At 35.6% G+C, this 24,390-nt stretch overlaps 1 long non-coding RNA gene and 1 other non-coding gene across 3 annotated transcripts in view; both read left to right on the top strand.

Annotated features, from left to right (window-relative positions):
* The window catches only part of LOC117313957 (uncharacterized), a 391,794-nt gene that overhangs the window by 35,767 nt on the left and 331,637 nt on the right, over positions 1-24,390 (top strand). The window lies entirely within an intron of this gene.
* Positions 17,327-17,399, top strand: TRNAE-UUC (transfer RNA glutamic acid (anticodon UUC)). The gene has a single exon. It is a non-coding gene; the product is annotated as a tRNA-Glu (tRNA).

Here is a 24,390-nt window from a genome sequence, read left to right as displayed (position 1 = left end):
GTCTTCTTGGGCATCAGGGTCCCCCACCAGCTTCTGGAAGGTGCCCTAGTTGTGGGGAGATGTGAACTCTGTGTCTTCCCACACTGCCATCTTGACTCCACTCTGTTACTGGAATTTTTATTGCCTGCCTTAGATATAAATTGTATTTCCTCCAACACTCTGAAATAACAGCTCAATAAATAACTACTAATATCATGGTTTAGGCTTTTTAGTTAAGCATCTAACTTTCACTGGCATAATATTCAAATAATGCATGATGCAGTGAGCCTTTTTGGTTGCAAAACTGGAAGCCCTCCAGTAATTTAAGCAACATTTCAAATGAATTTAAGTTTAACTCAGACTCTGTGAAACTAAGAATTATCTTTACTAATATCTAAAAATAATCACAGATTTGTTATACCTTTAATCTTCCTATGGTTTCTTTATTGTTAATGAACATTGTTATTTCCAACTCTAGGTTTTTTATTTATTATTTCCTTACAAACAATTATGCTGAATTCTCAATACTACACAATAAGAGGAGACCTTCAATCATAAAGATTTCGGGGTATAGTCCAGAAGTTGGCAAACGTTTTCATTTAAGGGCCGGAGAGTAAATATTGTAGGTGTTAGAGGCCACATGTAGCCCGTCACATATTCTCCTCCTCTCCATTTTCCTTCTCTTCTTCCTTCTCCTTCTTTTGCTCCTTGCCCTCTTCTTCTTTGCAACCTATGCTTAGCTCATGGGCCATACAAAAACAGGCTGCAGGCTGTGTTTGGCCCGAGCTGTAGTTTTTCAACCCATGATTATAATCCCGAAAGGAAATGAAAGGAGATATAATGTTCTTTCTTCATCCTCTTGTGATTGAATCATATGATCAGATTGTGGTATGGAAAGAGGGTGAAATGCACAGCAATGGGAGTAAGGGAGAACAAATTGACGAATAACTTCAGAATTAATGGTAAAGAATATATTTATAAGCATCTATGTTATCACAGATGCTAAATACATATGTTTTTCGCTTAATTTTCTAAAACATACTGATAGGTTTTATAATACCCATTTTATAAATGAGAAAACAGACATGAAGAGGTAACATTACTAAGTAACAAACTATTTTTTGAGTCTCAAACTCAAGTTTTTTGGGCGCATAAAGCCCATCTTTGTGATATATCACATTGTGATCTTCCATAGAACAGAGTGAGGAATACTGTACACCTCAGCATGGATTTGTAAACATTTTCAAAACTTCATTCTGAAAACATTTTATGAAATTGCTCAGGTGTTAAAAGAATTTTACAGGTACTTATTAAAGTCAGTAAGTGCAAGTAAGTTTGGACTGCATACAAGTAACTCTTTAACGATAACATACTGTTCTTTCACACTGTGTATGGTTTGAAAAGTTATGAAGTTCTTGTTCTAATAAATTGAAATAATATTATACATTGCCTAAAATGTTCAGTATACACTGTTCCCTCATCCATATTGGTATACTTATAATCACAACGTATTCATGAAACATGCAAGACAAATATACTATTGTTCCCCTCTATTTTTCTGAGGCACTGGAACATAAAGGAAGGAACTGAAATGAACTTGCTTAGTCAATGAGGGAACTAAGACTGCTGTTGAAATTACACATACCCTTAAGTTAATGGATATTTTACTAGATTGCCTCTTGTGTGTTGCTTTATGTTTTAAGGAGAGCATTTTCCTTCTTTCTAATGAATATACAGCTGGACCGACTTTTCTCAAATTAGCTTATCATCAAGGCTATTATTCCATAAATGTGCATCAGATGTTACTTAAATCTAGCTTGATTACACATGCTCCCTACAGTTTTATTCAGTTGCTTAACTCTAAACATTATGCCATCAAACCATTTAATTTAGCCATCTCCAAAAGTTTTATTTAAATTGTTTAATATTATGTGAATTAAATAACTCATTACTCAAACCATAAAAGGGAGGTCATAACACAATAAAGTGTTGTCCTCTGAATACCAAGCTTCTTCTCCTAAGCCTCCAACATAGTAATAAAGTTTTTTTTTTTTTTTTTTTTTTTTGCGGTACGTGGGCCTTTCACTGCTGTGGCCTCTCACGTTGCGGCACACAGGCTCTGGACGCGCAGCCTCAGCAGCCATGGCCCACGGGCCCAGCCGCTCCGCGGCATGTGGGATCTTCCCGGACTGGGGCATGAACCCACATACCCTGCATCGGCAGGCAGACTCTCAACCACTGCGCCACCAGGGAAGCCCAGTAATAAAGTATTTTTTATCAACTCTTAACATAACTTTGTGAGATATAGTAGGAATCACATTATATCTGGACTTTATAGATGAAGAACTCATAGTGGTGTATTGATTTGCATTAGATGTTAAAAACTCAAAAATGTTTCATGGTTTAATGGTCTTTCACAGAACAAGAATATCTTTGTTCAGGCTGCTGTAAAAGAATACGATAAGCTGGGTGGCTGAAACAGGAAGAATGTCTCACAGTTCTGGAGGCTGGGAAATCCAAGATCATGGCATTAGCAGATTCAGTGTCTGGTTAAGAGTCTGCTTCCTGGTTCATTGACAGCTGTCTTTTTGTTGTGTCTTCATATAGCAGAAGGGGCAAGGGAGCTCCCTAGGGACTCTTTTATAAGGTCACTAATCCCATTTATGAGTGCTCAACCCTCTCTCCTAATACCATCATATTGGGGCTAGGGTTTGAACATATGGATCTGGGGGAGCATAACCATTCAGTCCATTGCAAAGAGTATACTATCTTACTTTTTATTTATGAACTTGCCTTGGTGTGCTTGAGGCATTATATAAAATATATAATATTCCACATGAAGTTTATATCTTATGGGAAGAAATCCATAAATATAAGTTATACCTTTGCAGTCTAATATTGTAGCCACTGGATATGTATGGCTATTTAAATTAATTAAAATGATATACAATTTAAAATTCAGTTCCTGAGTCACACAGCCACATTTCAAGTGCTCAGTAGGCACTTGGGTCTAGTGGCTACCATACTGAACAGTGGCTACAATATAGAACATTTCCATCATTGCAGAAAGTTAAATTTGATTGTACTATTATAGAAATACAGACTCAAATTTTTGCATAGCACTTTAGTATATACTTTATTGATTACTTTTACTTTCTATATGTGTTAAATTTATTTTAGGAATCTTGTAAAAAACAAATATGATGAGGTCAAAAAAATTTACCAAAGACAAAAGAAATGGAGACATAAGGAAGGAAGGAAGAAAACTGTATAGGGAACTATCTGTGATGGAGTAGCAATTGATAACAAAGCTTAGCTCTGAGTTTCTTAGCAACCAGGGCAAAGAGGGAAAAACAATTGATCAATATCAGTATTTTAGAGGAAAGGAAAAACATATTCATAAGATTTAAATTAACTGCCTCATAATATAACTTAAATGGAACTGAAATACAATTTACAAAGTGTGTACTCTGTTTTAGAACTTATACATAGATAAAACTAGAAAAATAAATGTATAAATTAATGATAATTCAACAATAAAAAAGTATTTTTGGACATTTACTAACATAAAATTGCAACTTGGAAGTCTTACAGCTAAGACATTTGTTCTTCTGAGTGTGGTATCTTTGTAATACCTTTTTTTTTTTCTTCTCCCATCCTCTCTCCTCCAAAATAGGGCACAAGATGAAAAGACATTAAATGAAAAGACTTACTTAAAGTGTTGTGTAGATGATGCCTAATGCCAGGACTGCTGTTGTGCATTCCCATTTGAGAATCTCAAAATGGATAGGAGGAGCAAGAAGTATGATACATAGATTTAGAAATAAACTTTCATATTGTCCTTACTATAAGCCTTAATTGAGAAAAGGGTATACATTATTGTAAGTAACAGTATTCTGGAAAACCGTTTTAGTTTACAGAAGGAAGCGTTTACTAATTTAATTTCTCTCCTGTGAAGACTCAATTCTTCCATTTTTTTCTATTATACCTATTATTAAACCTTCCTTTCTACTTGGTACTGATGTAATACTAACACTAAATATATGCACATGGATCCCATTTTTATAAACTCTGAACCAGAAAATTTTCCAGTAAGAAATTATATACTAGTTCATCATAAAACTATTTTTTCCTCCTTGGTCTTGAATCCTATGATAAATTTATCATTAAAAGTCTTTGGGGGTAAGGAGCATAAGTAGCATAATAGAAAATTAAATCGAGAGCAACTTTAAAAGCAGTGCATCAGTGTTTCTCCACTTACTGTTCTTTATGATGGCCTTCAGTGAAAGTGAATGAAATAATAAGAAAGCACAGGTCTGCAAATAGATAGTAGTTGGTGAATGGATGGGGCAAAGGGAAAATAGAGAATGTAGTGGTTCAGGATTGCTACTTTTAATGCTTTGTCTTAATGCATGGTTAAAATTTTAGGAATCTTAAAAAAATTGAGAAACTAACATATTCCTTAGTGCACATCTCTTATATAACAGCTCTGAAAGCTGGGCTTTTGAAGAGCAATTAAAAAAAGAAAAAGAAAATTAGGTTACTATTTTCCAAAATTGGTATCATAACCTGAAGGGAAATGTCAACAATCCCTTTTAAATAAGAGGACTGGGATGGTTGGGCTGCCTGCAGAAGCTTTCTTGGATTCAGACTAGCACAGAGGGGAATCACATGAGATAGAGTTGAAAGAGGAATTACACAGATGTGCTGTATTTTAAGAAAACAGTCCGAAGGTGAGGCAGATTGAAAGAGGAAAGATCACCAATACCTCTGGTGTATGATATTGGCAATATTCTGGTTTTAATTTGGTGGTTACTTCATGGATGTCCATTTTATTCTATTTCTTAATTTATAATATGTTACATGCATGTATTAAGTATCTTTTGCTGCATAGCAAATTATTTCAAAACTTAGTGACTTAAAAAATAATAAGTATTTATTTTCCTCACAGTTTCTCTGAGTTGGGAATTCATGAACAGTTTAGCTAGCTTGAAGTCTCTCATGAAGTTTGCAGTCAAGTTGTCAGCTGGGGATGTAGGCATCTAAAGGCTTAAATGGAACTAGAAAATCGGCTTTCAAGGTAACCCACTCAAATGGCTGGAAAATAGGTGCTGGTTGTTGGTGGGAGGCCTCAGTTTCTTCCGATGTGAGCTTCCTCACAGGCTGCTTGAATGTCCTCACAACATGGTGGTTGGCTTCCCTCATGCTGAGTAATTCAAAGATCACATGGCAAAAGCAACAGTGCTTTTTTTGTTGTTTGTTATTTTATTTTATTATTTTTTTAAACACATCTTTATTGGAGTATAATTGCTTCACAGTACTCTGTTAGTTTCTGTTGTACAACAAAGTGAATCAGCCATATGCATACATATATCCCCTCCCTCTTGAACCTCCCTCGCACCCTCCCTATCCCACGCCTCTAGGTGGTCACAAAGCACCGAGCTGATCTCCCTGTGCTATGCTGCTGCTTCCCACTAGCTAACTGTTTTACATTTGTTAGTGTATATATGTCGATGCTACTCTCACTTTGCCCCAGCTTCCCCTCCCACTCTGTGTCCTCAAGTCCATTCTCTATGTCTACGTCTTTATTCCTGCCCTGCCACTAGGTTCATCAGTACCATTTTTTTTTTTTTTTAGATTCCATATATATGCGTTAACATACAGTATTTATTTTTCTCTTTCTGACCTACTTCACTCTGTATGACAGACTCTAGGTCCATCCACCTCACTACAAATAACTCAATTTCATTTCTTTTTATAGCTGAGTAATATTCCATTGTATATATGTACCACATCTTCTTTATCCATTCATCTGTCGATGGACACTCATGTTGCTTCCATATCCTGGCTATTGTAGATAGTGCTGCAGTGAACACTGTGGAACATGTCTCTTTTTCAATTATGGTTTTCTCAGGGTATATGCCCAGTAGTGGGATTGCTGGGTCATATGGTAGTTCTATTTTTAGTTTTTTAGGAACCTCCATAATGTTCTCCATAGTGGTTGTATCAGTTTACATTCCCACCAACAGTTCAGAAAGTTTCCCTTTTCTGCACATCCTTTCCAGCATTTATTGTTTCTAGACTTTTTGATAATGGCCATTCTGACTGGTGTGAGGTGATACCTCATTGTAGTTTTGATTTGCATTTCTCTAATAATTAGTGATGTTGAGCATCTTTTCATGTGCCTCTTGGCCATCTGTATGTTTTCTTTGGTGAAGTGTCTATTTAGGTCTTCTGCCCATTTTTTAATTGAATTGTTTGTTGTTTTGATATTGAGCTCCGTGAGCTGTTTCTATATTTTGGAGATGAATCCTTTGTCCACTGTTTCATTTGCAAATATTTTCTCCCATTCTGAGGGTTGTCTTTTTGTCTTGTTTATGGCTTCCTTTGCTGTGCAAAAGCTTTGAAGTTGAATTAGGTCTCATTTGTTTATTTTTCTTTTTATTTCCATTAGTCTAGGAGGTAGGTCAAAAAAGATCTTGCTGTGGTTTATGTCAAAGAGTGTTTTTCCTATGTTTTCCTCTAAGAGTTTTATAGTGTCTGGTCTTATATTTAAGTCTTTAATCCATTTAGAGTTTATTTTTGTGTATGGTGTTGGGTAGTGTTCTAATTTCATTCTTTTACATGTAGCTCTCCAGTTTTCCCAGTACCACTTATTGAAGAGGCTGTCTTTTCTCCATTGTATGCTCTTGCCTCCTTTGACATAAATTAGGTGACCATATATGTGTGGGTTTATCTCTGGGCTTTCTATCCTGTACCATTGATCTATATTTCTGTTTTTGTGCCACTACCATATTGTCTTGATGACTGTAGCTTTGTGGTATAGTTTGAAGTCAGGGAGCCTGCTTCCTCCAGCTCTGTTTATCTTTCACAAGATTGCTTAGGCTATTCTGGGTCTTTTGTGTTTCCATATGAATTGTTAAAGTTTTCGTTCTAATTCTGTGAGGAATGCCATTGGTAGTTTGATAGGGATTGCATTGAATCTGTAGATTACTTTGGATAGTATAGTCATTTTCACATTATGGATTCTTCCAATCCAAGAGCATGGTATATTTCTCCATCTGTTTATGACATCTTTGATTTCTTTCATCAGCGTTTTATAGTTTTTCTGAGTAAAGTCTTTCACCTCCTTAAGTAAGTTTATTCCTAGGTATTTTATTCTTTCTGTTGCAGTGGTAAATGGGATTGTTTCCTTAATTTCTCTTTCTGATTTTTCATTGTTAGTATATAGGAATGCCAGATATTTTTGTGCATTAATATTGTATCCAGCAACCTTACCAAATTCATTGATTGGTTCTAGTAGTTTTCTGGTGCCATCTTTAGGATTTTCTATGTATAATATCATGTCATCTGCAAACAGTGACAGTTTTACTTCTTCTTTTCCCATTTGTATTCCTTTTATTTCTTTTTCTTCTCTGATTGCTGTGGCTAGGACTTCCAAAACTATGTTGAACAAGAGTGGTGAGAGTGGACATCCTTGTCTTGTTCCTGATCTTAGAGGAAATGCTTTCAGGTTTTCATCATTGAGTATGATGTTTGCTGTGTGTTTGTCATATATGGCCTTTATTATGTTGAGGTAGTTTCCCTCTATGCCCATTTTCTGGAGAGTTTTTATCATAAATCGGTGTTGAATTTTGTCAGGATATTTTTCTGCATCTGATGAGATGATCATATGGTTTTTATTCCTTAATTTGTTAATATGGTGTATCACATTGATTGATTGGCATATATTGAAGAATCCTTGCATCCCTGGGGTAAGTCCCAGTTGATCATGGTGTATGATCCTTTTAATACGTTGTTGGATTCTGTTTGCTAGTATTTTGTTCAGGAGTTTTGCATCTATGTTCATCAGTGATACTGGTCTATAATTTTCTTTTTTTGTGGTATCTTTTTCTTGTTTTTGTATCAGTGTGATGGCAGCTTTGTAGAATGAATTTGGGAGTGTTTCTCCCTCTGCAGTTTTTGGGAAAAGTTTGAGAAGGATCAGTGTTAGCTCTTCTCTAGATGTTTGATAGAGTTCGCCTGTGAAGCCATCTGGTCTTGGACTTTTGTTTGTTGGAAGATTTTTAATTGCAGTTTCAATTTCTTTACTTGTGATAGGCCTGTTTATATTTTCTGATTCTTTGTGGTTCAGTCTTAGAAAATTGTACCTTTCCAAGAATTTGCCCATTTTTCATGGTTGTCCATTTTATTGGCATATAGTTGTTTGTAGTAGTCTCTTATAATCCATTGTATTTCTTTGGTTTCAGTTGTGATTTCTGCTTTTTCATTTCTAATTTTATTGATATGCATCCTCTCCCTTTTTTTCTTGATGAGTCTGGCTAATGGTTTATCAATTTTGTTTATCTTCTCAAAGACGCAGCTTTTAGTTTTTTTGATCTTTGCTATTGTTTTCTTCATTTCTGTTTCATTTATTTCTGTTGTGATCTTTATGATTTCTTTCCTTCTGCTGACTTTGGGTTTCCTTTGTTCTTCTTTCTCTAGTTGCTTGAGGTGTAGGGTTAGATATTTTATTTGAGATGGTTCTTGTTTTTTGAGGTGAGATTGAATTGCTATAAACTTCCCTGTTAGAACTGCTTTTGCTGAGTCCCATAGGTTTTAGGTCGTTGTGTTTTTGTTGTCATCTGTTTCTATGAATTGTTTTATTTCTTCCTTGATTTCTGCATTGATCTCTTGGTTATGTAGTAATGTACTGTTTACCCTCCATGTATTTGTGTTTTTTACAATTTTTTTCCCTGTAATTGATTTCCAATCTCATAGCGTTTTGGTCAGAAAAGCTGCTTGATAAAATTTCAATTTTCTTAAATTTTCCAAGACTTGATTTGTGACCCAAGATGTGATCTATCCTGGAGAATGGTTCGTGTGCACTTGAGAAGAAAGTGTATTCTGCCACTCTCAGGTGGAATGTTTTATAAATGTCAGTTAAATCTATCTGGTCTGTTGTGCCATTTCAAGCTTGTGTTTCCTTAATTGTTTTCTGTTTGGATGATATTTTCATTAGTGTAAGTGGGGTATTAAAGTCCCCTACTATTATTGTGTTACTGTTGATTTCCGTTTTCATGGCATTTGCTTTATGTATTGAGGTGCTCGTATGTTGAGTGTTTAAACATTTATAATTGTTTTATCTTCTTCTTGGATTGATCCCTTGATCATTATATAGTGTCTTTACTTATCTCTTGTTACAGTCTTTATTTTAAAGTGTATTTTATCTGATACGAGTATTGCTACTCCAACTTTCTTTTGATTTCCATTTGCATGGAATATCTTTTTCCATCCCTTCACTTTCAGTCTGTATGTGTCCCTAGGTCTGAAGTGGGTCTCTTGTATACAGCATATAGATGGGTCTTGTTTTTGTATGCACTCAGCCAGTGTGTGTCTTTTGGTTGGGACATTTAATCTGTTTACATTCAAGGTTATTATCAATATATGTGTTCTTATTACCATTTTCTTAATTGTTTTGTTTTTGTTTTTGTGTTTTGGGTTTGTTTGGGGTTTGTTTTTGTGTGTCTTTTTCTTCTCTTGTGTTCCCACCTAGAGAAATTTCTTTAGCATTTGCTGTAAAGCTGGTTTGGTGGTGCTGAATTCTTTTAGCTTTTGCTTGTCTGAAAAGCTTTTGATTTCTCTGTTGAGTCTGAATGAGATCCTTGCTGAGTAGAGTAATCTTGGTTATAGGTTTTCCTCTTTCATCACTTTAAGTATATCCTGCCACTCCCTTCTGGCCTGCAGAGTTGCTGCTGAAAAATCAGTTGATACCTTCTGGCAAATCCTTTGTATGTTAATATTTGTTTTTCCCTTGCTGCTTTTAATATTTTTTCTTTGAATTTAATTTTTGGTTGTTTGATTAATATGTGCCTTGGTGTGTTTCTCCTACAGTTTATCTTGTATGGGACTCTCTGTGCTTCCTGGACTTGGGTGATTATTTCCTTTCCCATGTTAGGGGAGTTTTCCACTATAATGTCTTCAAATATTTTCTCAGACCCTTTCTTTTTCTCTTCTTCTTTTGGGACCGCTATAATTTGAATATCGGTGAATTTATTCTTGTCCCAGAAGTCTCTGAGATTGCCTTCAATTCTTTTCATTCTTTTTTCTTTATTCTTCTCCTCGGCAGTTATTTCCACCATTTTTTCTTCCAGCTCGGTTATTCGTTCTTCTGCCTCAGTTATTCTGTTATTGATTCCTTTTAGTGTATTTTTCATTTCAGTTATTGTGTTGCTCATCTCTGTTTGTTTGTTCTTTAGTTCTTCTAGATCTTTGTTAAACATTTCTTATATTTTCTCAGTCCATGTCTCCATTCTATTTCCTAGTTTATGGATCACCTTTACTGTCATTACTCTGAATTCTTCTTCAGGTAGATTGCCTATTTCCTCTTCATTTATTTATTCTTGTTGGTTTTTATCTTGGTCCTTCATCTGTGCCGCATTGTTTTGCCCTTTCATTTTTTAAATTTATTTATTTTGATGAGTGGGATTGTGTTCCTGTCTCACTGGTTGTTTGGCCTTAGGCATCCATCACTGGAGTCTGTAGGCTGTTGGGTAGAGCTGGCTCTGGTACCAAGATGAGGACCTCTGGGGGACCTCAGTCTGATGAATATTCCCTGGAGTCTGTGTTTCTCTGTTATTCCAGTAGTTTGGAGTTGCAGCTCCTACTGCAGGAGCTTCAGCTTGACCCCCAGCTCATGTACCAAGATCCTGCAAGCTGTGGCGGGTGGCAAAATATATATAAAATAAAAGGAGAGCAATAACAAAGAATAAAAATCAAATTAGACTAGGAAAGTGACAGGTATGTTGGAAAGACTATTACAGTAAAAATATAGATGAAACAACAACCAGAGAGTAAAACATAACCACAATAGTAAAAAAGAGGAGAAGAAAAAAAAAAAAGGTGGAAAAGGCCTTGGTTGTGGAGGGCGGTATTAGGCAGTGGGTGGTTTGGGAGGTGGACAGAGCCTATGCTTAGGACCCACAGGGCTGGAAAAGTCCCTGGGGGCTGTGGTGTGTGGGGCTTAGGCACACCATAACAGAAGGGGCCCAGGATTGGAGAGAAATTTATATGCATGGAAGAGAGACAAAGGAGATTCCAGTTACCCATAATTATTTTGACTGAAGAACAGAACTAAAAAGATTGAAAAATATGGTTCAAGAAATCTTCTGAAATGAAAAGGTTGAAATCAATAAATTAAAAAAGTCATACCATATCCCAAGGGAAATTGTTACAGAAAAATTCCTATCAGGATTTTAATCATTGTGACAGTCTCTGCATTCTAATCGGCATGTCTAGACTCTTTATATTTAATGTAATTTTCAATATATTTGGATTTAAGTCTGCTTTCTGCTTTTTATTTCCTATCTGTGTTCTTTTTCTTCATTTCTGTCTTTATTTAGATTGTGCATTTTAATAAATATTCTATTTTGTCTCCATTAGTACGTTATCAGCTGTATACTTTTTTGTAGCTGATCTAGACTTTAAAATATGCATCTTTAATTTATCACATTTTTCTTTAAGTAATATTAGACCACTTTATAAATAGTGTAAAAACTTTACAACAGTGTACTTCCATTCCACCTCCCATCATTTGTGCTATTTTGGTCATATATTTTACTTCTACATAGGTCATAACTCCATAATGTGTTGATATAATTTTTGTTTACAGTTATTTTACACATTTTTAATGAAGAAAAAAGTGTTTTATATTTTCTTTCACATTTAATGTATGCCAATGATAAACACAAAATATTTTGTGTATACACACAAAGAGATTAAGTTATTCAAGTACAAAATATATCAAGCTGGCCACAGATTTCACCATAACATCCAATACTGGAATATTGTTATTCTAGACTTATATATCTGCCCAAATATTCTTCAAATATAAGTAGAACAAATATTTTTGAACTTACAAAAACAAGAAACTATAAAAATTATTAGTCATATTTGAAAAAAAGTTTCAGAAACTTCATTAAATGGAGAATTAGATATTAGAAATAAAGTGGATAGTTAAATAGCTTAGAGGACTGGAAGATAAATCTGAAGAAATTAAAGAATGAAACAAAAAGAGACTAAGAAATGGTGGATAGTAAAGAAGAGAAATTAAGAAATATGGTGACTAGATTGAGAGGGTCTAATTGTATCTAATCAGAGTTCTAATTTTTTAAAACAAAAGAAAAATCTTTAAAGCAGCCAAAGAGAAGAAGAATGATTACTTACAAAAAAACTGTAGCTGGCCTGACAACTAATTTCTCAGTTGCAGCAAGGGAAGCCATAAGGCATTAGAATAAAATGTTTAAAGATTGGAGAGAAAATAATTGTCTTAATGGAATTTTCAGGCATACAAAAGAAGTGAGAGAGAGAGAAGACTTACTGTTATCAAGCTCTCACTAAAGAATCTTTGAAAGATATTTCAATTATAAGAAAAATAATGACAAGGTGGTTTGAAATAGTGAGAGAAGAAAATGATAACCGTGTGAGTAAATGTATTAACATCTAAGGTTATAAAAAGATGAAATTATAGAACATTTAAAAAAAGGACTAAGCTTCTGGACAATAGAATGGAAGTCAAAAGAAATTATTTTAATTAAGGTTTTTTTTGTTTAATTTTGTTGAGTTATAGTTGATTTATAATGTGTTAATTTCTACTGTATAGCAAAGTGATTCAGTTATAAATATACATTCTTTTTCATGTTCTTTTCCATTATGCTTTATCACAAGATATTGAATATAGTTCCCTGTGCTATACAGTAGGACTTTGTTGTTTATCCATTCTGTATAAAATAGCTGTGCATGTTATTTCTTATTAATAACAATATTTCTTGTTGACAGGGAAAAAAGAATAAGACATAATGTGTTTAAAAATTACATAAATCAGGCCTGTGCTGGGCACTTTAAATGAATATATTGAATTAGCTAATATTTACTGAGTGCTTACTAAATGCCAGGCAGAAGACCTAAATAGACATTTCTCCAAAGAAGACATACAGATGGCCAAAAAACACATGAAAATGCTCAACATCACTAATTATTAGAGAAATGCAAATCAAAACTATTGATACAATGAGGTGTCACCTCACACCGGTCAGAATGGCCATCATCAAAAAATCTACAAACAATAAATGCTGGACAGGGTTTGGAGAAAAGGGAATCCTCTTACACTGTTGGTGGGAACATAAATTAATACAGCCACTATGGAGAACAGTATGGAGCTTCCTTAAATAACTAAGAATAGAACTACCACATGACCCAGCAATCCCACTACTGGGCATGTACCCAGAGAAAAACATAATTCAAAAAGATACATGCACCCCAGTGTTCATTGCAGCACTATTTACATTAGCCAGGACATGGAAGCAACCTAAATGTCCATTAACAGAGGAATGGATAAAGAAGATGTGGTACATATATACAATGGAATATTACTCCACCATAAAAAGGAATGGAATTGTGTCATTTGCAGAGACGTGGATGGACCTAGTATCTGTCATACAGAGTGAAGTAAGTCACAAAGAGAAAAACAAATATCATATATTAAAACATATATGTGGAATCTAGAAAAATGGTAAAGACAATCTTATTTGCAAAGCAGAAGTAGAGACACAGATGTAGAGAACAAACCTATGGACCAAGGGGGAAAGGTGGTGGGAGGGGGATGAATTGGGAGATTGGGATTGACATATATACACTACTATGCATAAAATAGATAACTAATGAGAACCTACTGAATAGCACAGGGAACTCTACTTGGTTCTCTGTGGTGACCTAAATGGGAAGGAAATCCAAAAAAGAGGGGATATATGTATAAATATGGCTGATTCACTTTGCTATACAGCAGAAACTGACACAAAGCAACTATACTCCAATAAAAAAAAAATTAAAATAAAAGTCATAGCAGACAAAATATCTGGGTGAGAACTGAAAGAGTCATAGCCGAATCACAAACATAGAAATAGATTAAGTAACAAACATACACTGTGGATAAGATTCCTGGAGTACACACTATGCATTGCGCACTCTGGGGGCATGAAGAAGTAGAATCTGACCCTGCATGTGGTGTAAGATGATGTCACGAAACAACACAGCACAAAATCAGTTAACTTGTATTTACTCAACCCTAACTATGCTCAAGGCATCATACTTGATACTATGGCATATAGTCAATTTTTTTATATGCAAGTACACACACATACATACTAGCAATAAAAAAATAACAGTAAATTGACTGGAAATTTGTTAAACTTATATGGAGACAATAATTCTTCTCTCACAGCCTTTTGTGAGATGGAGAGTGAGGGTTAAATGGAAAGCAAAATACATAAGAGCTCCAGAAAAACTTGGGTTTGATTTCCTGCTCTGCTGCTTATGAGATAATCTTAGGCAGGTAATTTACCTTTTATTAAGCCTCAATATCCGCATCTGGTAGGAAGGGATAATAATAGTGGGTTCACATGATTGTTGAGAGGGTTAAATAAGATGATCTGTATAAAAGTGTTTAACACAATGCCTGGCATTTAGTAAGCACTCAATAAATGTTATTTGAGGTTTTAAACTTATATGCTTTTTTTCTTAAATTCTAGATTTTGTTGTTAAAATTTCTAAAGTTACTATTAAAATGAATAAAGTGGAGTGATTAACTTAACTTCAAAACAGGGAAAAAATGGAATGAGTGAAAACCCAAAAATTGAAGAAAACAATCAATTTGAAAGAACATAAGAAAGAAGAAATAAAATCACATAGAAAAATAAGAAAAAAAAATTACAAAACAATATATGTAAATGGATTCAGTTAGGTAAAAGACAAAAATTTTCAAACTAGGGTTAAAAAAAGATTAGGAAAAGTTATAGTAGGCAAATGCAAAGTAAAAGGAAGCTAGTTTAACTCTTGTTAATGTACTGTCTGTATTGAAAAATCAGGATTTATGGGTTTTTTTGTTTTTGTTTTTGTTTTTGTTTTTTGCGGTATGCGGACCTCTCACCATTGTGGCCTCTCCTGTTGCGGAGCACAGGCTCCGGATGCGCAGGCTCAGCGGCCATGGCTCACGGGCCTAGCCGCTCCGTGGCATGTGGGATCCTCCCGGACCGGGGCATGAACCCGTGTCCCCTGCATCAGCAGGCGGACTCTCAACCACTGCACCACCAGGGAAGCCCAGGATTTATGGGGTTTAATCATGAAACCAACTTTACTTTTGTCATCACCTATTTTTTTTTTTAAACATGCTCAGTGGTTTGAAGTGGATTAATCCTTTCCCTTCTACTTAGTGAGAATTCTAGTCCCTTTAATTTTTATATTTACTCTTAGAAAATAAATTAAAAATTATATTAAGTTGCAAAGCAGATTCCCTTCCAAACATTAATGAACACTTTCATATTCATTTAAATATTTAGTTGTAATTGAATAGTTTTTGTGAAAATGGTATTGGAGTTGGAAAAGTAAGGGTATATAAAAATTTTTATTTGATTTTATCATAAATTGGTTCTATAGACTTGACTGATATTCAGACCAGTGTTTCTCTTGTGGGACCCTGTCATGGTTTCTGTGGAAACTTACTTGCTTTGCCCATTGAACTACAACTTTCTTAGTGGGCAGTGGTTCTTCAGATGATGCCCTTTCATCATGTGCCCCTGACAATACGTTCCACATTTCCTTTCTATTAGGGTCATCTTATCCTAGCAATAAGCTCTCTTGACTAGGGACCCTGAAAAATGATCCCATACTAACATTCTAACCACAAATTTCATGTCTTATCCTTGGGATTCAAGTATTGATACCTTTGTAAGAGACAAGTTACTAAAGCTTCTGCAAACTCCTTTATCAGACATTAAGTTCCTCTCAGGCAGCTCTGAAACAGAAGCATAGTGACATGCTAGCTTGTCTTCAATAGTTTTGGCTGATCAGGAGATAGCGAGCCCACATAGATTTAGAGTTTATTATTTACAGCACAGCAGGCAGCATACGTTCCACATTCACATCAGTTTCCCTTTTCCTCCAAGTCCCAGAAAGTGATCTGGAAGTAGATCTAGGTGGATTCTGTGCCCACAGTGGATCTGTGTCAAAGCTGAGGAGTACTGATCTTACAAAATCTTATAAGAGGCTGATGGTAAATCTACCCATCCTCTTTGCTAGAGGTTATTTTTATTACCCTGGACTATAAACAAATCTCGCTGGGGAGAAGAGGGAGACATCTATATTACCTTGTAATATCTCCATGAGAGGAGATTTCTATATCTTTATTATACATTAATGTAAAAAAATATGCTGCAGAGTGAGTCATTGTTTCTATCCTGCCAAGGCCCCTTGCAAACATTCATAAAAAAATAGTCATGGAACAAATGGACTGTTAATGCCTAGACACCTAGGAAAGATACATGGAGAATTGTTTCTAACGTTGTTTTTCTGCCTGTGGTGATAGTGGGAGGGTTGACTCCTAGCAGTACAATGAGTAACTTCAAAATCGTCCTTGTTAAATCCTACCTATTGGTTACTTTTGATATATTTTATCCTTATTGTGAGCAAATAGTTTTTAAATATGTGAACCAGTTGTCAGATCCATCATTTGAAAATCTAGACTTGATGTACCCTTTACTTTGGAATTTCATGTGTATTGTATGTTGATGCCACACCAAAAAGCTTTCATATAAACTGCCTGCTACTTAAATGTCAGACAAGGTGGAATTTACAACAAGGGCTTACTAGGGAAAAATAACCAGTGTGCCTTGATAAAAAATTTCTCTTCCTTATGAAAATATTAAATTCTAAACTTGCATGCACCTAATATCTAGTTTTAAATATACGTGAAAACAATTGGCACAGCTACGAGAGAACTGACAAATATACCATTATACTGGGAAATACTAACAATTTTTAACTCATTTTGTGAGGCTAGTAAGGCCTTGATACCAAAACAAAATGGGGGGAAAAGAAAAGGGGAAAAAAATTATAGACCTATTTCACACAGAAACACACAAAACATAAATATTAGTGAATATAATTCATTAAAAGCTAATGCATTATTATGAGATTAGATTTATTCTAGGAATAAGCATTTGTTCAGATTTAGAAAAATCAATGTATTTCATGCTAATAATTTAAAGGGCAAGAATGATACAATCATCTCAAGAATATAATGGAAAATTCACTAATTCAATATTAAGAAAAAAACCTCTTAGAAAGCAAATTGTAGAAGAGAACTGCCTAGGCTGATAAAGATATACACAAAAATTCACATGAAACATCACTCCTAAGAGTATATCCTCAAAAATCAGAAAGAAGACTTGGATTCCTGATATCACCTCTTTAATTCAACATTTTTCTAGTTACCAGCCTTTTCAATAAGTCAATTAAAAGAATAACATCTGGGAATTACCTGGTGGTCCAGTGGTTAGGACTCAGCACTTTCACTGCTGAGAGCCCAGGTTCAATCCCTGGCCAGGGAACTAAAAATCCCACCATAAGCCTTGTGGTACGACCAAAAAAAAAGAAATTTGGAATACATAGAAAAAACAAAATTATTTTCAGCCAATGTAATTGTCTACTTGAAAAACCAAAAGTAACCCACAAAGTATTAAAATTAATGAGAGTTTTTCAAGGCTGTAATATATAATATTGATATTGAAGTCAATTTTATTTTTATATCCCATCAAAACTAATCTTACGTAATTTAAGAAGGTATCACTTGCAAAAGCAACACGATGTTTTTTGAATATAATAAAGAGTTGGATTACTGTGGAGAAAAACCAGAACACCTTATTGAAATACATTATTAAATAGGACCTAAATATATAAAAAGATATACCATGTTCATGGGTTGAAGGCTCAGTTTTGTAAAGAAATTTCAATATGGTGTTCCAAAATGACAAGTGTCCTGACTAGGAGAGCTAACTACAACACTCAGTTCCTTATGGCCTGTAAAGATGAGTCCTCTAAATGTCTCTGGTAATTATAATAAAACACTAATAGTAAATTCAGGTATTAAAAAATAGAAAATGTATTTTGTACTGATAATCATAACAAAAGGACAATGAGTTAGGAATTGTAAGCTATGCAAAATTAGAACAGATCATTTTGGGAAAGATACCAAATTTCAAAAAATTAAAACCAAATGACAGAAACATTAAAAATTGATGTTGTGACATGTAAATCTTCACATTAGAATGGGCTCAATCTAATGACCATGGCATTTTTGAATTATTTATACATAAGCTACCAGGTCTTATGTCCCAACCAGATTCTGCAACCTGGATTTTTATGAAGGAATGAAAATAATTCAGAAATCTTAGGAAACTTTCAATATAAATAAAGCAATAACTCTGAAAAGTATGAGAATAATAAAGAAATAATTTATATCTGTGCCGTTGATGTTTTAGATCAAGTTAGGCATATCTTGCAAAGCTGAGTTTAGAATCTTTGAGTCTGTGCATGTTTGTTGTTTAAAGGAAAGTATTTGGAGACCCAGCTATAATAACAGCAGTTTAAATTGCTTTATAAAGGAATTTATTGAGTGTGGTTACTATTTAAATTATTGAGACAAATTGGTTTTCAAAATTTGTCTAATGGAGATGTGAATCCAATACGTCAAGCAGTAAGCAAAGTACAAATAACAGTGAATATGTCTCTCCACATGTATAATTCGTTCTCACAACTAAAGAATTGATCAGTACAGTAGTGTTGCAGAGGTGACCTGCCTAGATCCCTCTATAGGACCACAATTCTCCTTCCCCCAGCTGTTGTGAGTACTGTCTGATGATGGTTCACAGGTACTCCCTCTCTAAGAATTATCCTTTGCAGAAGGGAGTTGTCTTGCCCAAGGTTATGCCCCTTCGTGGGGACAGCCTGCATCTAGTGGTTGATGTGGGGACACAAAATCTCAGATTTCACTGTGGGACAGCACTGAAGGGCCATCCTGGCTCCACAGCTCCTTGTAGGATGTGCTGAGTCCTCTGCTGCGACAGCAGAGAGACCCAGTTACAGGTGTTGTTCCAGGCAAACACTCCTCAGTTGCTCTTCTGTGTGCAAATCTCTGTTCAGAATCTATTTGACAGAGAACCCTAAGTGGGGATGATTTCTTTTTAATCTCCATAGACAACACCTACTAAATTGAAAACTGTATGACAGTTGTTGAGTTATTGAGATAGGCATTGGAGATAGAAAAACATATTTTCTGATGTAAGTTTTTAACTTCTATGGGTAGGCAGGGCATATGTGTTAAACACTGCTAAGCAATATACATATTGTCCAGGTCAAATGTGTGAAGCAGAGAGCACATATTATAGGAATTTAGGGCAGGGAGAGACCTGTCTTCTTTGGCTGAGCTGTAAAAGAAAAGGTTGAAATAAATGGAAAGGAGATGGGATTATGCCTGGTGTAGGGCAAGGCACTTGGTTCATGGCTCTTTTGTAACCGGTAGCAGGTGGCACCATGATTTATCTATTCACATATCTCTTTTTTCAACTAGAGTGTGGACTCCTCATTGATAGGTCCATATTTTATTCATCTTTGAATCCACAGAAAATAGAATGTTTATTAATTCAACAAGTGTTCATGCAGCATTGATCAGTCTGATAGTGTGCCAGGAGCTGTACATTAGTGTATAAACGAAGTATTGTCTCTGCCTTCAAGGAGCATACAGCCCAGACAGGAAGATCATTAATAGAGACTTCAATAGACAACTTATATTTTGACAGGTAATATTCATTAAATAATTCTTTATTGCCAAGTGCCATTTATGTGCCAGGCACAGTTCTATGATGGAATAATCAACAGAGTGCCATGGGAACACACAGCAGGGACCCTCAACCCACGTTGAGAACATATTTTTTAAGGAAGGCTTCCTGGGTGAGGTGATGTTCAAGTGTGACCTTGGGTAAGGGGACACTCTTTTCTCTGTGGGTTGTGCTCTGAGAAGGACTCAGCTGAGAACTGTCAGCTGTCTATGCCCCTAGGGGCTGGCAAAATGAGAGCCTCCATCCTGCAGGCAGCGCTGGGCTACACACAGCTGTAGCCGCCTTGGTGATCTGGGTAGCGCAGCGGCTCTCAAGCTTGAGGGTGCATTGGAATCACCTGGAGGACTTTTTCACCTAGATTGCTGGGCCCCATCCCCAGATTATCTGATTTAATAGGTCCTGAGAGAGGCCTAACATTTGCATATCTAACATGTTCCCAAGTGATGCTTGCAGCTGCTGCCACAGGATCCACACTTTGAGAACCACTGATGCAGAGAAGTCTGTATTTGAAATGCTACTGCAGGGCATTCATTCAGAGTAGATGAAGTTAGATAATATTTACTGAATGAATAGCACCAAGTTCAAGTATCGTACTTCCAACTGAGGGAGAAAGTACACGATTACAATGCACTGCAGTAAGCTCTTAGAAGTTAGTTGCAAAGTATTAGCAGGGTTGCAGAAGAAAAGGGCCAATTTTTCCTTCATTCGTCATGAGAATCTTGACAGACAAGTGAGCTGATCTCACCTTCTGGCTGAGTGAACTAATTGGGAGTAAACTTTTATCTTTGGATCTTAGTTTCCTCAAGAGTAAAATGGGGATGTTAATAATGACATCAGAGGGTTGTTGTTAGGATCAACTAGGATAATTCATGCAAAAGTACTTCAAATATAAGGTAATATTAAACAATCTAGCTTTTGTTCTTTGCTTGATTATCTTTTTAGAGTTCTTTATTTATGTATATATGACTTGCATTATTGTAGTAAAGTCACTGATACTGTTATGGGCCTTCAAATATTTTCTTTTGTTTTACTGATTAGGCACAAGGAAACAGGAAGCCACTATTAACATTCTAACTTAAACAGTTTCCTTTTTCATATTAATTTTGCCTTAATTACAAAAAATTGGATAAGTTGCAGATTTTTTAATGAAAGACAGAAATGCTATGCTAATGCTAAAAGAATGAATATGCATTTGGTTAGAACTTTCATTTGGGGATTTAAATTTCATCTCTGACTGGAACTATTCCTTTTTTAAAAATAAATTTAATCTCTTTTGCCACAGGATGGTAGTGTTGCTTCTCTTGTTAAGCCCCCAAAATAGATTTCAGATGCCAGTTAAAATCATAAAAAATTATATTTCTCCAAGAAGATCTAACAATAAAACATTAGTTTCATAAAGAAAAAAGACTCCTACACATTTATGTTATTTTTAAAGAGCAGGAAACCTCAATGCCAGTGTTTCCTGAGGAGAATTGCCATTTCTTCCTTAGGAAACAGATCTTTGCATGTCAGGAATATTCTCATTATTTCTCTTCTTAAGTGAATCTTGTTTTAGGATTTCTTTCAAATTACTGCCCCTTTTACTTGGGTTGACTAATATAATTTGTTTCCTTCTAAGTTGATGTAGATATTTATTTTGAAGAAGAGAAATTTTAAATGGCACTTATATTGATTGTAATCTACATAATCTTTCATAGCAGATTTAGGATTAGAAGCCAACTTGGAAGTTGTCTAGTGTGACCCTCTATTTGCATGCAGTAATTTCTTCTGCATCTCCAGAACGGATGGCCATGCAGTTTCTCGAGTGCCTCTAAGGATGCCCTTCAAGGCAGCCTCTATTCGTTGGAGGACTCCTAGAAAAGGAACTTGTTTGCTTTATGCTCAGCATAATGTGGTGTTGCTTGGAAGCTGTGAAGCTTCTGTTTGCTTGAATTCAAAACCATTTCATTTGTCTAGAGGCAACCATCTTGTTGAGAGAATGAGTCATAGGATAAAATTATGAAATGTAGTTTGCTGCATACCGTAGTTAGTCACAGTCTGTCCACAGATAAAATATTGAAGAAATATAACAAGCTACAATACATTTTGTACTCTGAGAGATCTGGGTTTAACATGTCAGAAATTATTTATTTTCCTCATGACCATCATGGATTTACTGAAATATTCAATTAGGATTTTTGGTTGCCCTGTTCCCAGAAGTACAGTTTCCATTAACATTAAAATTTACAATCAGCAGGTTTAGTGGAGGAAATAAATTCCTTTGTCAATTTGCCAAATGAGGTGGTGGTATGTGAGAAGGCACACATGTCTCAGCAGGACCTTGGCTATTTTCTCAGGGGACACTTTTCTCCTCACCCAGTAATCCAGTGACTCTGTAACCTATTGAAGGTAAGATGGTAAGAGAGAGGTTTGTGGAAAGATTTAGACTGAGCTTACAGGGATCTGAATGGCAGGGGGGTCACCAGGGGTCCTAAATGCATTCCTCAGGTTTGTAGATTTAGGAATGTCCTTTTATCAGTTCAGCAAGGGGCTGATTATGCTCTTTGAAACCCGCTACACTAACTGATTGCGGAAGAGAGTGAGATATAAACACGAGGTGCTTCATTATTACGTTTCTCATGAGAAGTGCACCTGGCAGAATAGTCTACAGTGGTCGTAGCCCATGCTCTACTATTTCAGTAGGTTTTATAATATCAGCTCCCCGAGGGTCACTGTGCCAGGTATAGATGAATCAAAACCTCATGGGATATGCTACTTTGGCAGATGGCTAGTCACTTCTACTTTTTTTGTTGTTGTTGTTGTTGGTGCGCGGGCCTCTCACCACTGTGGCCTCTCCCGTTGCGGAGCACAGGCTCCGGACGCGCAGGCTCAGCGGCCATGGCTCACGGGCCTAGCTGCTCTGCCGCATGTGGGATCTTCCCAGACGGGGGCACGAACCCGTGTCCCCTGCATCGGCAGGTGGACTCTCAACCACTGCGCCACCAGGGAAGCCCCTAGAGAATTATGTTTTTAACCTTGACCTCAAATTCTCACTTGAGTCCTGAAGCTACCTATTTATGACAACTACGTATACTTTTATGATTGTAAATTTTGTGGTGTTTAAATCTAGAAATCAAATATGAATCATATATTTTTCAAATGCATGCCATTTGTAATTATTTTCCTGTTACTACATAGCATTTTGATCAACAAAGGGAGGAAGAACATTTTAATTTCTTCATATTTTGATTAGATATGGCAGACACTGTGATTAAATAAGCTGTAAAGGATGAAACAATGAAATAGTAATGTGAGAATCCAGAGTTAAATAACAGTTAATTTAGCCTTCAAATTAAAAGCCAAGTAAACATTCACATAATGTACATCTTCTATAGAGAATCAGTGTTGACCTTTTTTCACTTGATGAAGGGCATCTACCTTATATAGGTTTGTTCACTCAAAAAATTATGAAATGCTTACTAAATGCCAAGGATTGTGTTAGGCATGAAGGAGACAAAGGTAAATAAGACATAGTTTCTATATCAAGATGCTTGCAACCTAGTAGGAGAGGCTAACAACTAAACAGGCAGTTCTAAGTAGGATATAAAGAAGTACAAGGTGCTACTGATACACATGAAAGTGTTCCTAACCCAGCTCTCTGTTATGTTTCTCAGTAATGGAGGGAAAACATATTTTAGTCAATATGTTTTTATACTTTTCCATAGTCTTCCTTTTATTCTAAATGATTAAAGATAAAATAAATACTTGTCCATAGAGATGAGATGCACTTATTATGTATGTTACCACATTAGTGTAATCAAGGTTTTAATTTTGGAAGTTATGGTCCCCAAAGGCAGACAATTTATTTTTTACCATTGAGATGGTAATGATGTAGCAATAACCTCCCCAATTTTTAATGTCTCCCCCAAACCACCCCACATTAAACATACAATCTGCATAAAAGCAATATTTTTGGAATGTGGTTACAGTTTCAGGCAAGTCCTTCAGAACCTATTCTCTGCTCACCACACACACATGAACTCATCCAACCAGAGTGCGGCTCCAAAGCTCCTCATATTCAGAAATCTAGAATCTGCTACTATATGGAAGTCTATTTATGATATAAAGCAGGAGTCACTGCAGCAAAAGTATAATATATGCTATTTCTGTATGATATATAAAGTTATTGTCCAAGATGTTAGAGTCACAATTGTTAACATTCCTTACTTAAACTACAGCATTTTAATGTCCTTAACATGAACTAACAGAACATACTCTATTGCACTTTCCAGAACTTCAGAGAACAAAACCACTGGGACAGTATGGATCCTTCTTTAGCAAACTGCAGAGAATCTGTGCTCAAAATCCTTATCTTAGGGATTGCCTTGAACTAGTCAGATCCTATCAATCACTTGACTAGCATAAAGGCATTCAATAGAATTTCATATACCCATTAACCCACTCAAACCGCATGTGTTGAGCTCCTGTTATATGTTGGGTACTGTTGTAGATTTGGGGGTTCCATTAAAAAGTAGCATGTTAAAAAAAATAACATGTCATCCCTATCTCCAGGGAGTTCACAGTATGTCATGGGAGGTAGACTTAGTAATGATCTATCATGTGAGAAGTATTAAATTATTTCTTGAACATGGTGCCACAAAAACACTAGACAAGAAGGATGAATATTGTATTTTATGGGTAGAGAAAGGCTCTAGAGAGAGGCGGT

Source organism: Tursiops truncatus, chromosome 1 (genome assembly GCF_011762595.2).
Source record: "Tursiops truncatus isolate mTurTru1 chromosome 1, mTurTru1.mat.Y, whole genome shotgun sequence".
Taxonomy (NCBI): Eukaryota; Metazoa; Chordata; class Mammalia; order Artiodactyla; family Delphinidae; genus Tursiops; species Tursiops truncatus.
This window is presented reverse-complemented; position numbering and strand designations above follow the sequence as displayed.